Raw genomic sequence first — 13,179 nt, forward strand, 5'->3', positions numbered from 1 at the left:
AGTAGTGCACTATTTTTAGACCAGGTCCTATGGTCCAAAGTAGTGCACTATTTTTAGACCAGGTCCTATGGTCCAAAGTAGTGCACTATTTTTAGACCAGGTCCTATGGTCCAAAGTAGTGCACTATTTTTAGACCAGGTCCTACGGTCCAAAGTAGTGCACTATTTTTAGACCAGGTCCTATGGTCCAAAGTAGTGCACTATTTTTAGACCAGGTCCTATGGTCCAAAGTAGTGCACTATTTTTAGACCAGGTCCTATGGTCCAAAGTAGTGCACTATTTTTAGACCAGGTCCTATGGTCCAAAGTAGTGCACTATTTTTAGACCAGGTCCTATGGTCCAAAGTAGTGCACTATTTTTAGACCAGGTCCTATGGTCCAAAGTAGTGCACTATTTTTAGACCAGGTCCTACGGTCCAAAGTAGTGCACACCAAGTAAGTGCACTATTTTTAGACCAGGTCCTACGGTCCAAAGTAGTGCACTATTTTTAGACCAGGTCCTACGGTCCAAAGTAGTGCACTATTTTTAGACCAGGTCCTATGGTCCAAAGTAGTGCACTATTTTTAGACCAGGTCCTATGGTCCAAAGTAGTGCACTATTTTTAGACCAGGTCCTACGGTCCAAAGTAGTGCACTATTTTTAGACCAGGTCCTACGGTCCAAAGTAGTGCACTATTTTTAGACCAGGTCCTATGGTCCAAAGTAGTGCACTATTTTTAGACCAGGTCCTATGGTCCAAAGTAGTGCACTATTTTTAGACCAGGTCCTACGGTCCAAAGTAGTGCACTATTTTTAGACCAGGTCCTATGGTCCAAAGTAGTGCACTATTTTTAGACCAGGTCCTATGGTCCAAAGTAGTGCACTATTTTTAGACCAGGTCCTATGGTCCAAAGTAGTGCACTATTTTTAGACCAGGTCCTATGGTCCAAAGTAGTGCACTATTTTTAGACCAGGTCCTACGGTCCAAAGTAGTGCACTATTTTTAGACCAGGTCCTATGGTCCAAAGTAGTGCACTATTTTTAGACCAGGTCCTATGGTCCAAAGTAGTGCACTATTTTTAGACCAGGTCCTACGGTCCAAAGTAGTGCACTATTTTTAGACCAGGTCCTATGGTCCAAAGTAGTGCACTATTTTTAGACCAGGTCCTATGGTCCAAAGTAGTGCACTATTTTTAGACCAGGTCCTACGGTCCAAAGTAGTGCACTATTTTTAGACCAGGTCCTACGGTCCAAAGTAGTGCACTATTTTTAGACCAGGTCCTACGGTCCAAAGTAGTGCACTATTTTTAGACCAGGTCCTATGGTCCAAAGTAGTGCACTATTTTTAGACCAGGTCCTACGGTCCAAAGTAGTGCACTATTTTTAGACCAGGTCCTATGGTCCAAAGTAGTGCACTATTTTTAGACCAGGTCCTACGGTCCAAAGTAGTGCACTATTTTTAGACCAGGTCCTATGGTCCAAAGTAGTGCACTATTTTTAGACCAGGTCCTATGGTCCAAAGTAGTGCACTATTTTTAGACCAGGTCCTATGGTCCAAAGTAGTGCACTATTTTTAGACCAGGTCCTATGGTCCAAAGTAGTGCACTATTTTTAGACCAGGTCCTATGGTCCAAAGTAGTGCACTATTTTTAGACCAGGTCCTATGGTCCAAAGTAGTGCACTATTTTTAGACCAGGTCCTACGCTCCAAAGTAGTGCACTATTTTTAGACCAGGTCCTACGGTCCAAAGTAGTGCACTGTAAAAGGGAATAGGGTGCCATTTTGGACGCAAAACTGCCATAACTAGTGTGTAATGGGAACATTTACGTTCTAATAAGCGTGAAATAGAACTATTTAAATATAACTATTTCACAGCGTGAAGTCAAATCTCTCTCAGTCTAGTAGGAGATGCTCAGCAGAATGAGAGATCAGATCCAGATCAGATCCCGGAGAAGAGATGCTCAGCAGAATGAGAGATCAGATCCAGATCAGATCCCGGAGAAGAGATGCTCAGCAGAATGAGAGATCAGATCCAGATCAGACCCTGTAGAAGAGATGCTCAGCAGAATGAGAGATCAGATCCAGATCAGATCCTGGAGAAGAGATGCTTAGCAGAATGAGAGATCAGACCCTGTAGAAGAGATGCTCAGCAGAATGAGAGATCAGACCCTGTAGAAGAGATGCTCAGTAGAATGAGAGATCAGATCAGATCCTGTAGAAGAGATGCTCAGCAGTATGAGAGATCAGATCAGATCTGCAGTATGAGAGATCAGATCAGATCCTGTAGAAGAGATGCTCAGCAGAATGAGAGATCAGATCAGACCCTGTAGAAGAGATGCTCAGCAGAATGAGAGATCAGATCCTGTAGAAGAGATGCTCAACAGAATGAGAGGCCAGATCAGACCCTGTAGAAGAGATGCTCAGCAGAATGAGAGATCAGATCAGATCCTGTAGAAGAGATGCTCAGCAGAATGAGAGATCAGATCAGACCCTGTAGAAGAGATGCTCAGCAGAATGAGAGATCAGATCAGATCCTGTAGAAGAGATGCTCAGCAGAATGAGAGATCAGATCCTGTAGAAGAGATGCTCAGCAGAATGAGAGATCAGACCCTGTAGAAGAGATGCTCAGCAGAATGAGAGATCAGATCAGATCCTGTAGAAGAGATGCCCAGCAGAATGAGAGATCAGATCAGATCCTGGAGAAGAGATGCTCAGCAGAATGAGAGATCAGATCAGATCCTGTAGAAGAGATGCTCAGCAGAATGAGAGATCAGATCAGATCCTGTAGAAGAGATGCCCAGCAGAATGAGAGATCAGATCAGATCCTGGAGAAGAGATGCTCAGCAGAATGAGAGATCAGATCCAGATCAGATCCTGTAGAAGAGATGCTCAGCAGAATGAGAGATCGGATCCTGTAGAAGAGATGCTCAGCAGAATGAGAGATCAGATCAGATCCTGGAGAAGAGATGCTCAGCAGAATGAGAGATCAGATCCAGATCAGATCCTGGAGAAGAGATGCTCAGCAGAATGAGAGATCAGACCCTGTAGAAGAGATGCTCAGCAGAATGAGAGATCAGACCCTGTAGAAGAGATGCTCAGCAGAATGAGAGATCAGATCAGATCCTGTAGAAGAGATGCTCAGCAGTATGAGAGATCAGATCAGATCTGCAGTATGAGAGATCAGATCAGATCCTGTAGAAGAGATGCTCAGCAGAATGAGAGATCAGATCAGACCCTGTAGAAGAGATGCTCAGCAGAATGAGAGATCAGATCCTGTAGAAGAGATGCTCAGCAGAATGAGAGATCAGATCCTGTAGAAGAGATGCTCAACAGAATGAGAGGCCAGATCAGACCCTGTAGAAGAGATGCTCAGCAGAATGAGAGATCAGATCAGATCCTGTAGAAGAGATGCTCAGCAGAATGAGAGATCAGATCAGACCCTGTAGAAGAGATGCTCAGCAGAATGAGAGATCAGATCAGATCCTGTAGAAGAGATGCTCAGCAGAATGAGAGATCAGATCCTGTAGAAGAGATGCTCAGCAGAATGAGAGATCAGACCCTGTAGAAGAGATGCTCAGCAGAATGAGAGATCAGATCAGATCCTGTAGAAGAGATGCCCAGCAGAATGAGAGATCAGATCAGATCCTGGAGAAGAGATGCTCAGCAGAATGAGAGATCAGATCAGATCCTGTAGAAGAGATGCTCAGCAGAATGAGAGATCAGATCAGATCCTGTAGAAGAGATGCCCAGCAGAATGAGAGATCAGATCAGATTCTGGAGAAGAGATGCTCAGCAGAATGAGAGATCAGATCCAGATCAGATCCTGTAGAAGAGATGCTCAGCAGAATGAGAGATCGGATCCTGTAGAAGAGATGCTCAGCAGAATGAGAGATCAGATACAGATCCTGTAGAAGAGATGCTCAGCAGAATGAGAGATCAGATCAGATCCTGGAGAAGAGATGCTCAGCAGAATGAGAGATCAGATCCAGATCAGATCCTGGAGAAGAGATGCTCAGCAGAATGAGAGATCAGACCCTGTAGAAGAGATGCTCAGCAGAATGAGAGATCAGACCCTGTAGAAGAGATGCTCAGCAGATTGAGAGATCAGATCAGATCCTGTAGAAGAGATGCTCAGCAGTATGAGAGATCAGATCAGATCAGCAGTATGAGAGATCAGATCAGATCCTGTAGAAGAGATGCTCAGCAGAATGAGAGATCAGATCAGACCCTGTAGAAGAGATGCTCAGCAGAATGAGAGATCAGATCATGTAGAAGAGATGCTCAGCAGAATGAGAGGCCAGATCAGACCCTGTAGAATAGATGCTCAGCAGAATGAGAGATCAGATCAGATCCTGTAGAAGAGATGCTCAGCAGAATGAGAGATCAGATCAGACCCTGTAGAAGAGATGCCCAGCAGAATAAGAGATCAGATCAGATCCTGTAGAAGAGATGCTCAGCAGAATGAGAGATCAGATCAGATCCTGTAGAAGAGATGCTCAGCAGAATGAGAGATCAGACCCTGTAGAAAAGATGCTCAGCAGAATGAGAGATCAGATCAGATCCTGTAGAAGAGATGCTCAGCAGAATGAGAGATCAGATCAGATCCTGTAGAAGAGGTGCTCAGCAGAATGAGAGATCAGACCCTGTAGAAGAGATGCTCAGCAGAATGAGAGATCAGACCCTGTAGAAGAGATGCTCAGCAGAATGAGAGATCAGATCCAGATCAGATCCTGTAGAAGAGATGCTCAGCAGAATGAGAGATCAGACCCTGTAGAAGAGATGCTCAGCAGAATGAGAAATCAGATCAGACCCTGTAGAAGAGATGCTCAGCAGAATGAGAGATCAGACACTGTATAAGATAACTTTTCTCTAGTCTACAAGTTTCCTGGTATACCTTCACACACACATACACACACGTACCCACACACACGAACCCCCCCCCCCCCCACACACACACACACACACACACACACGCATACACACAGACAAACACACCCTGGTCATTCATAGAGAAGTGTCAGTCAAGTGTGATTGGTCCCTGCTGTTGAAAACCACAGTACCAATTATTTGTAATCATCAGAGAGGAGCTCCTGTGGCCTGGATGCCTCTAAGTGTGTGTGTGTGTGTGTGTGTGTGTGTGTGTGTGTGTGTGTGTGTGTGTGTGTGTGTGTGTGTGTGTGTGTGTGTGTGTGTGTGTGTGTGTGTGTGTGTGTGTGCAGGGTGAATATGTGGTAGGATCATTTGCTAAAAAGCCAATTTGACACTTGCTCAGTACATTGTTTTCACTGAGGAAATGTACAAGTCTGCTGTTGATGAAGATACAGAGGATTTTCCCAATGTTGCTGTTCCCAATGTTGCAACTCTCTCTGTTCGTCTGACTAGGTTTTCTCTCATGGCCCAAGAGCATCTAGTCGTTGTGGTGATGTCACGGGGCTAATCATTTCTCCTAACTGGAGACGTTCTCCCACCTGTCCAGCTCCTCTCTCACCTGTCCAGCACCTCCCTCACCTGTCCAGCTCCTCTCTCACCTGTCCAGCTCCTCTCTCACCTGTCCAGCTCCTCTTCCACCTGTCCAGCTCCTTTCCTACCTGTCCATCTCCTCTCTCACCTGTCCAACTCCTCTCTCACCTGTCCAGCTCCTCTCTCACTTGTCCATCTCCTCTTATTTTGTCCTACTCCTCTCTCTCCTGTCCAGCTCCTCTCCTACCTGTCCATCTCCTCTCTCACCTATCCAGCTCCTCTTCCACCTGTCCAGCTCCTCTCCCACCTGTCCATCTCCTCTCTCACCTGTCCAGCTCCTCATCCACCTGTCCATCTCCTCTCACCTGTCCATCTCTTCTCTCACCTGTCCAGCTCCTCTTCCACCTGTCCAGCTCCTCTTCCACCTGTCCATCTCCTCCCTCACCTGTCCATCTCCTCTCTCACCTGTCCAGCTCCTCTTCCACCTGTCCATCTCCTCTCTCACCTGTCCATCTCCTCTCCCACCTGTCCATCTCCTCTCTCACCTGTCCATCTCCTCTCTCACCTGTCCATCTCCTCTCACACCTGTCCATCTCCTCTCTCACCTGTCCATCTCCTCTTCCACCTGATCCAGCTCCTCTTCCACCTGTCCATCTCTCTCTCACCTGTCCATCTCCTCTCTCACCTCTCCATCTCCTCTCTCACCTGTCCATCTCTGACCAGCTCCTCCTCAACCCAGTCCAAGCTCTTCTCTGTCCTGGTGAACCAGCTCCTCCTCAGCCCAGTCCAAGCTCTTCTCTGTCATGGCACCCCAATGGTGGAGCCAGGTTCCCCCTGAAGCTCGAACAGCTGAGTGCCTGCCCATCTTCCCGAATGCACCTGAAACGCTACCTCTTCAAAGAGTATCTTAAATAATCCCTCTCCTCAACTCGACCCCCTGACTTTGCTGAGGAAAAGTGTACTTACTATGCCTGAGATACAGTATATTGACAGTAAATAGTACTGTAGCTATTTTTCTTGTACAATAAGGACCCGGAGAAGAGTTGTAGGGAGAAGAGAAACATGTGTCTATTTGAAAGCTAGAAAGAAATTGCAGTGAGCAGGGGGTTTTCTTTCTTCCTCTACTGCAGTGAGCAGGGGGTTGTCTTTCTTCCTCTACTGCAGTGAGCAGTGGGTTTTCTTTCTTCTTCTACTGCAGTGAGCAGGGGGTTGTCTTTCTTCTTCTACTGCAGTGAGCAGTGGGTTTTCTTTCTTCTTCTACTGCAGTGAGCAGTGGGTTTTCTTTCTTCTTCTACTGCAGTGAGCAGTGGGTTTTCTTTCTTCTTCTACTGCAGTGAGCAGGGGGTTTTCTTTCTTCTTCTACTGCAGTGAGCAGGGGGTTTTCTTTCTTCCTCTACTGCAGTGAGCAGTGGGTTTTCTTTCTTCTTCTACTGCAGTTCGCAGTGGGTTTTCTTTCTTCTTCTACTGCAGTGAGCAGGGGGTTTTCTTTCTTCCTCTACTGCAGTGAGCAGTGGGTTTTCTTTCTTCTTCTACTGCAGTGAGCAGTGGGTTTTCTTTCTTCTTCTACTGCAGTGAGCAGTGGGTTGTCTTTCTTCTTCTACTGCAGTGAGCAGTGGGTTTTCTTTCTTCCTCTACTGCAGTGAGCAGTGGGTTTTCTTTCTTCTTCTACTGCAGTGAGCAGTGGGTTTTCTTTCTTCTTCTACTGCAGTGAGCAGTGGGTTGTCTTTCTTCTTCTACTGCAGTGGGCTAAATCAGGGTCAAACAGAGTGAATCTTGGTTTTCTAAAACAAATCTACTTTGAAACAAAAGTACACACCTCACACACATGGTTATGAGCTTTAACAGAAGACACCTGCACCATGTCAGATATACAGTTGAAATGTATTACATTTAGAGTTTGCATCACAATATTACAGTTAAGACTAAAATATAACCAAACTGTCTAGCTATTAAGCCCTGTTCACACATTTACAGTTTGAAGCGACTCAAGTCCTATTCATTTGCATATCCAATTCGAATCTGATCTTTTTCCTGCAGTCGGAACAGCTAAAAATAACATGGAATCAGTTTTTTTCCCCTTCAGTCTGAACAGTCAAAAATCACATGGAATCAGATATTTCAAGCCACATTTCTTTCAAACCACCTTCGTAGCTGGTTTCAAAAGATAGAAGTCTGATTCCTGGTCATGTGACTTGTGTCTGATGTTTTTTACCCTCATATGGTGTTTAGGCTGTTAGTTGGCATATCTCGTTGCTAGGTAGCTAGTCTGTTGACAGTTGGACAAGAACATGTGGTGTTTAGGCTGTTAGTTGGCATATCTTGTTGCTAGGTAGCTAGTCTGTTGACAGTTGGACAAGAACATGTGGCAGCTAACTAGCTTGTCAATTTGTTTACAAACAAAATGAGTGAATAGTCTAGAAAGCTAAAGGGCTAGCTAGCTGGGACTCGTTTTTCTGAAAGTTGGTTCAGATTATCCATTTAAGGCTTTAAAAGTGTCGTTACACTGTGATTTAGAACATCCAAAGCAAACAGGGAAACATCCCATGGACAGGCGTTGTTGTCATCATAGCTTGATACGGAACTTCTGAGCACCAACACCAATCAGACAACACCACCACCACCACACACACACCCGTCGTTACTATGACAACTACCGTAGCCATGTCAGCAAATGACTACCGTCTGAAACACACACAAATCTGATCTGGTCGCTTGTAACTTGCTGTTTGGACAGTCGCTATTCCAAGAAACGGATTTGAAAAAAACTAAACTGATTTGAGCATTAAGGCCTGTATTTTGAACAAGGTGTTAGTGGTTTGGTTCCAAATAGCATCATCGATAAGTCTTTCTGATGCCTAGAGGGCCAGCTGTGCGTCTCTTTGTGTGTGTGTGTGTGTGTGTGTGTGTGTGTGTGTGTGTGTGTGTGTGTGTGTGTGTGTGTGTGTGTGTGTGTGTGTGTGTGTGTGTGTGTGTGTGTGTGTGTGTGTGTGTGTGTGTGCGTGCGTGTGTAGTGTGCGTGCGTGCGTGCGTGCGTGTGTGCGTGTGTAGTGTGTAGTGTGTGTGTGTGTCATTCTACAATGTCTGTTAGTGGTTTGGTACCAAATAGCATCATTGATAAGTCTCTCTGATGCCTAGAGGCAACCGGATGTATTAAATGTCAACTCTTTGATGTGCCTGGGCCAAGAGAAGACCGTTTCCTCTTTCTTTCATATCCATTATTCCTTCCTGTATTGGACTACATGTTGTAGTATAGTGTTGTTCTACAGGGGTGGGCAACCCTCCTCCTGGACAGTGCAGGCTTTTGTTCCGGCCCAGCTGTAAGCCTCTAACATCTGATTCTGTTCGTTCAGCTGCTCAGCAGGACCTGCCGTATACACTGTTTCTGTGCTGTTGGTGTTTGTGCAACAAAAGCATGTAGTTTACTATGTGAGTCTCATTTGCATATCGCTGATGGGGACTAAACTGGGCTGATTGTCTTCTGGGTCAACTCACACACACACACACACACACACACACACACACACACACACACACACACACACACACACACACACACACACAGACACAGACACACAGACACACACACACACAGACACAGACACAGACACACACAGACACACACACACACACACAGACACAGACACACACAGACACACACAGACACAGACACATACAGACACACGCACGTGCACACACACACACACACACACACAGAGAGAGAGAGAGAGAAAGAGAGTGAGATAGAGAGCAAGTGAGAGACGACAGAGAGAGAAAAGAGAAAGAGAGAAAAAGAGAGAGAGAAACCTAAAACGTTCCCAAAACCTTCCATAACAAAGCCATCACCTACAGAGAGAATATCCTGGAGAAGAGTCCCCTAAGCAAGCTGGTCTTTTTTGCTCTGTTCACAAACACAAACACACCCCCAGGGCCCCAGGACAGCAACACAATTAGACACAACCAAATCATGAGAAAAACTAAAAGAATTAACCAAAAAACAGAGAAAACTAGAATGCTGGCCCTAAACATCACACAGCAGAATACCTGACCACTGTGACTGACCCAAACTTAAAGGAAAGCTTTGACTATGTACAGACTCAGTGAGCATAGCCTTGCTATTGAGAAAGGCCGCCGTAGGCAGACCTGGCTCTCAAGAGAAGACAGGCTATGTGCACACTTCCCACAAAATGAGGTGGAAACTGAGCTGCACTTCCTGACCTCCTGCCAAATGTATGACCATATTAGAGACACATATTTCCCTCAGATTATACAGACCCACAAATCCAATTTTGATATACTCCCATATCTATTGGGTGAATTTCCACAGTGTGCCATCACAGCAGCAAGATGTGTGACCTGTTGTCACAAGAAAAGGTCAACCAGTGAAGAACAAACACCATTGTAAATACAACCCATATTTATGTTTATTATTTTCCCTTTTGTACTTGAACTATTTGCACATCATTACAACACTGTACATAAACATAATATGACTTTTTGAAATGTCTTTATTGTTTTAGAAATTTTGTGAGTGTAATGTTTACTGTTCATTTTTATTGTTTATTTCACTTCTATTTATTGTCTATTTCACCAATAAAGCCCCTTAAATTTAACTTAAATTGTGTTGGAAGGAGGGAGAGAGAAGGAGAGAGGCGCACAAACACCGGGAATAGCGAAGTACCAAAACATTGTCTGCAGCGCAGTAATCATGTCCAACCACAACAACAACAACAACAAAACGATTGACGACATGACTGATTAAGTTATTAAGTTATTAAGAGAGAGTTGTTCCCATCCGACAGTGACGTCACGTCCCAGTCCCGGTTCGCGTCCCGGTGCTAAAGAGAAAGGGAATTCTCCCTGCGTAGAGAGGAGTTCATTCCATTTCGCACTCGATCTCATCCGCGGAGGTCGCGCCGCGCGTCACGTTCTTTCCATCTCCATCTTCCGCACGCCAAACAGAGAAAATAATGATCGTTTCCACCGGGAGACTGATGAGGAGGGAGGAGAACTAACACGTTGAAGCTCTACTATATACGGGGAGAATATCAACAGACGGGGTCTGATGCTTTAAATCTGCGGGACTCCAACTCCCGCTCCCAGCACTCTCGAAACCCCTACTTAACAACTCAGTCACACAGGGGTAGGAATTATTGAAGCGAGAGAGAGGAAAACCGAGAAGAAAACAGAGTAGAAGAAAATCCTGCCTGGATTATTTCTTTAAACGCGGCATCCGCGGTGGACTATACAGTATTTCATACGGTGGACTATACAGTATTTCATACGGTGGACTATACAGTATTTCATACGGTGGACTATACAGTATTTCATACGGTGGACAATACGGTGTTTCATACGAGTGAAGCCAGGATTTAAAGACCGCTGCTGGCAGGATGTTGATACGGTAAGGATGTGATCTCGAGACATGGCCACGGGGAGTTATGATTTATCGACGCGCTGTTTGTGTTGACAAAGCCGAATATGCGGAACTCCTTAACAGTACCGGTTGTCCCTCATTTATAGGATAACGGATTTGTTTGTGCGTTTTACAGTAGCCCAATAAATTCCATTTAAATCTGTTTAAATCTCTATCGGAATATTGTTTTTAAATACTACACCTTGCCTATCTCTCTCACCGTTTCCCACCGGTCTTGTTAACGCTGTAGCCCACGATGTCTCTAGCCCGCGAAAATGAGTATAGGCCTATTGCAAGTGGACAGAATTAGCCTATATATTTCAGTTTGAAATGATTTCAATATTTCTTATTTCTCAGGCGACATGCAGGGCAGTGTAAACTACAGTTTTAAGAGATCAGCCACCAGCTTTTTGGATTGTTGAAACATCTGGAAGTTACCCCCAGCCCTTCTCCTCTCCTTATTTCACAGCCCAATGCATGAGTGTGTGTGTGTGTGTGTGTGTGTGTGTGTAGACACGGTACGCACACACACACACACACACACACACCGAACCACACGCGTTAGTGTGTGATGACCTGATAGTGCCTTCAGAGTGTGTGTGTGTACCGTGTCTACACACACACCGAACCACACGCGTTAGTGTGTGATGACCTGATAGTGCCTTCAGTGTGTGTGTGTTGATGGAGTTGGCAGTCAGTCAGCAGTCCTATTATAAGACCCTGACTGTAAGAGCAGCACTAATCTGCCTCCCCAACGGCCACTCTATTCCCTATATATAGTGCTCTACTGGTCCAAAGTAGGGCCCTGCAGTGTGTAGGGAATAGGGTGTCATTTGGGACTGAGAACTGAAGGAAAGCCCCAGCTGTTCCCACCACAACTATCAATCTACAAACACCGATTAGACCTTTACTCTGCACGCTCTCTAATGTGTGTGTGTGTGTGTCTGTGTGTGTGTGTGTGTGTGTGTGTGTGTGTGTGTGTGTGTGTGTGTCTGTGTGTGTCTGTGTCTGTGTCTGTGTGTGTGTGTGTGTGTCTGTGTGTGTCTGTGTGTCTGTGTGTGTCTGTGTGTGTGTGTGTGTGTGTGTCTGTGTGTGTCTGTGTGTCTGTGTGTGTGTCTGTGTCTGTGTCTGTGTGTCTGCCAGCCATTAAGTCATCATTCTCCTCTCAGTGTTGTTACATTACAGCCTTTTTCTAAAATTGATTACATTAGTTTTTTTCCCCTCAACAAAGTACCGAGTAAAGGGTCTGAACGCTTATGTTTTTTATTTTTATTTTATAAATTTGCAAACATTTCTGAAAACCTGTTTCTGCTTGGTCATTATGGGGTTTTGTGTGTAGATTGATGAGGAACTGTTGTTATTAAATCTGTTTTAGAGTAAGGCTGTAATAAAATATGGGAAAGGGGTCTGAATACTGTCTGAATGCCCTGTATATCTACTGTCTGAATGCCCTGTATATCTACTGTCTGAATGCCCTGTATATCTACTGTCTGAATGCCCTGTATATCTACTGTCTGAATGCCCTGTATATCTACTGTCTGAATGCCCTGTTTATCTACTGTCTGAATGCCCTGTATATCTACTGTCTGAATGCCCTGTATATCTACTGTCTGAATGCCCTGTATATCTACTGTCTGAATGCCCTGTATATCTACTGTCTGAATGCCCTGTATATCTACTGTCTGAATGCCCTGTATATCTACTGTCTGAATGCCCTGTATATCTACTGTCTGAATGCCCTGTATATCTACTGTCTGAATGCCCTGTATATCTACTGTCTGAATGCCCTGTATATCTACTGTCTGAATGCCCTGTATATCTACTGTCTGAATGTCCTGTATATCTACTGTCTGAATGCCCTGTATATCTACTGTCTGAATGTCCTGTATATCTACTGTCTGAATGCCCTGTATATCTACAGTCGGCTGGGAAGTTACAACTGAATACTGTCTGAATGCCCTGTATATCTACTGTCTGAATGCCCTGTATATCTACTGTCTGAATGCCCTGTATATCTACTGTCTGAATGCCCTGTATATCTACTGTCTGAATGCCCTGTATATCTACTGTCTGAATGCCCTGTATATCTACTGTCTGAATGCCCTGTATATCTACTGTCTGAATGTCCTGTATATCTACTGTCTGAATGCCCTGTATATCTACTGTCTGAATGCCCTGTATATCTACTGTCTGAATGCCCTGTATATCTACTGTCTGAATGCCCTGTATATCTACTGTCTGAATGCCCTGTATATCTACTGTCTGAATGCCCTGTATATCTACTGTCTGAATGCCCTGTATATCTACTGTCTGAATGCCCTGTATATCT

At 44.8% G+C, this 13,179-nt stretch overlaps 1 protein-coding gene across 1 annotated transcript in view; it reads left to right on the forward strand.

Annotated features, from left to right (window-relative positions):
* Positions 1-10,505: 10,505 nt before the first annotated feature.
* Positions 10,506-13,179, forward strand: part of LOC139374613 (receptor-type tyrosine-protein phosphatase delta-like) — a 234,148-nt gene continuing 231,474 nt past the window's right edge. Inside the window, exon 1 of the mRNA XM_071115641.1 lies at positions 10,506-10,838. The gene's annotated coding sequence lies outside the window, so the exon portion shown is untranslated. The remainder of the gene's footprint in view (positions 10,839-13,179) is intronic.

Source organism: Oncorhynchus clarkii, chromosome 19 (genome assembly GCF_045791955.1).
Source record: "Oncorhynchus clarkii lewisi isolate Uvic-CL-2024 chromosome 19, UVic_Ocla_1.0, whole genome shotgun sequence".
In the NCBI taxonomy this organism is placed as follows: Eukaryota; Metazoa; Chordata; class Actinopteri; order Salmoniformes; family Salmonidae; genus Oncorhynchus; species Oncorhynchus clarkii.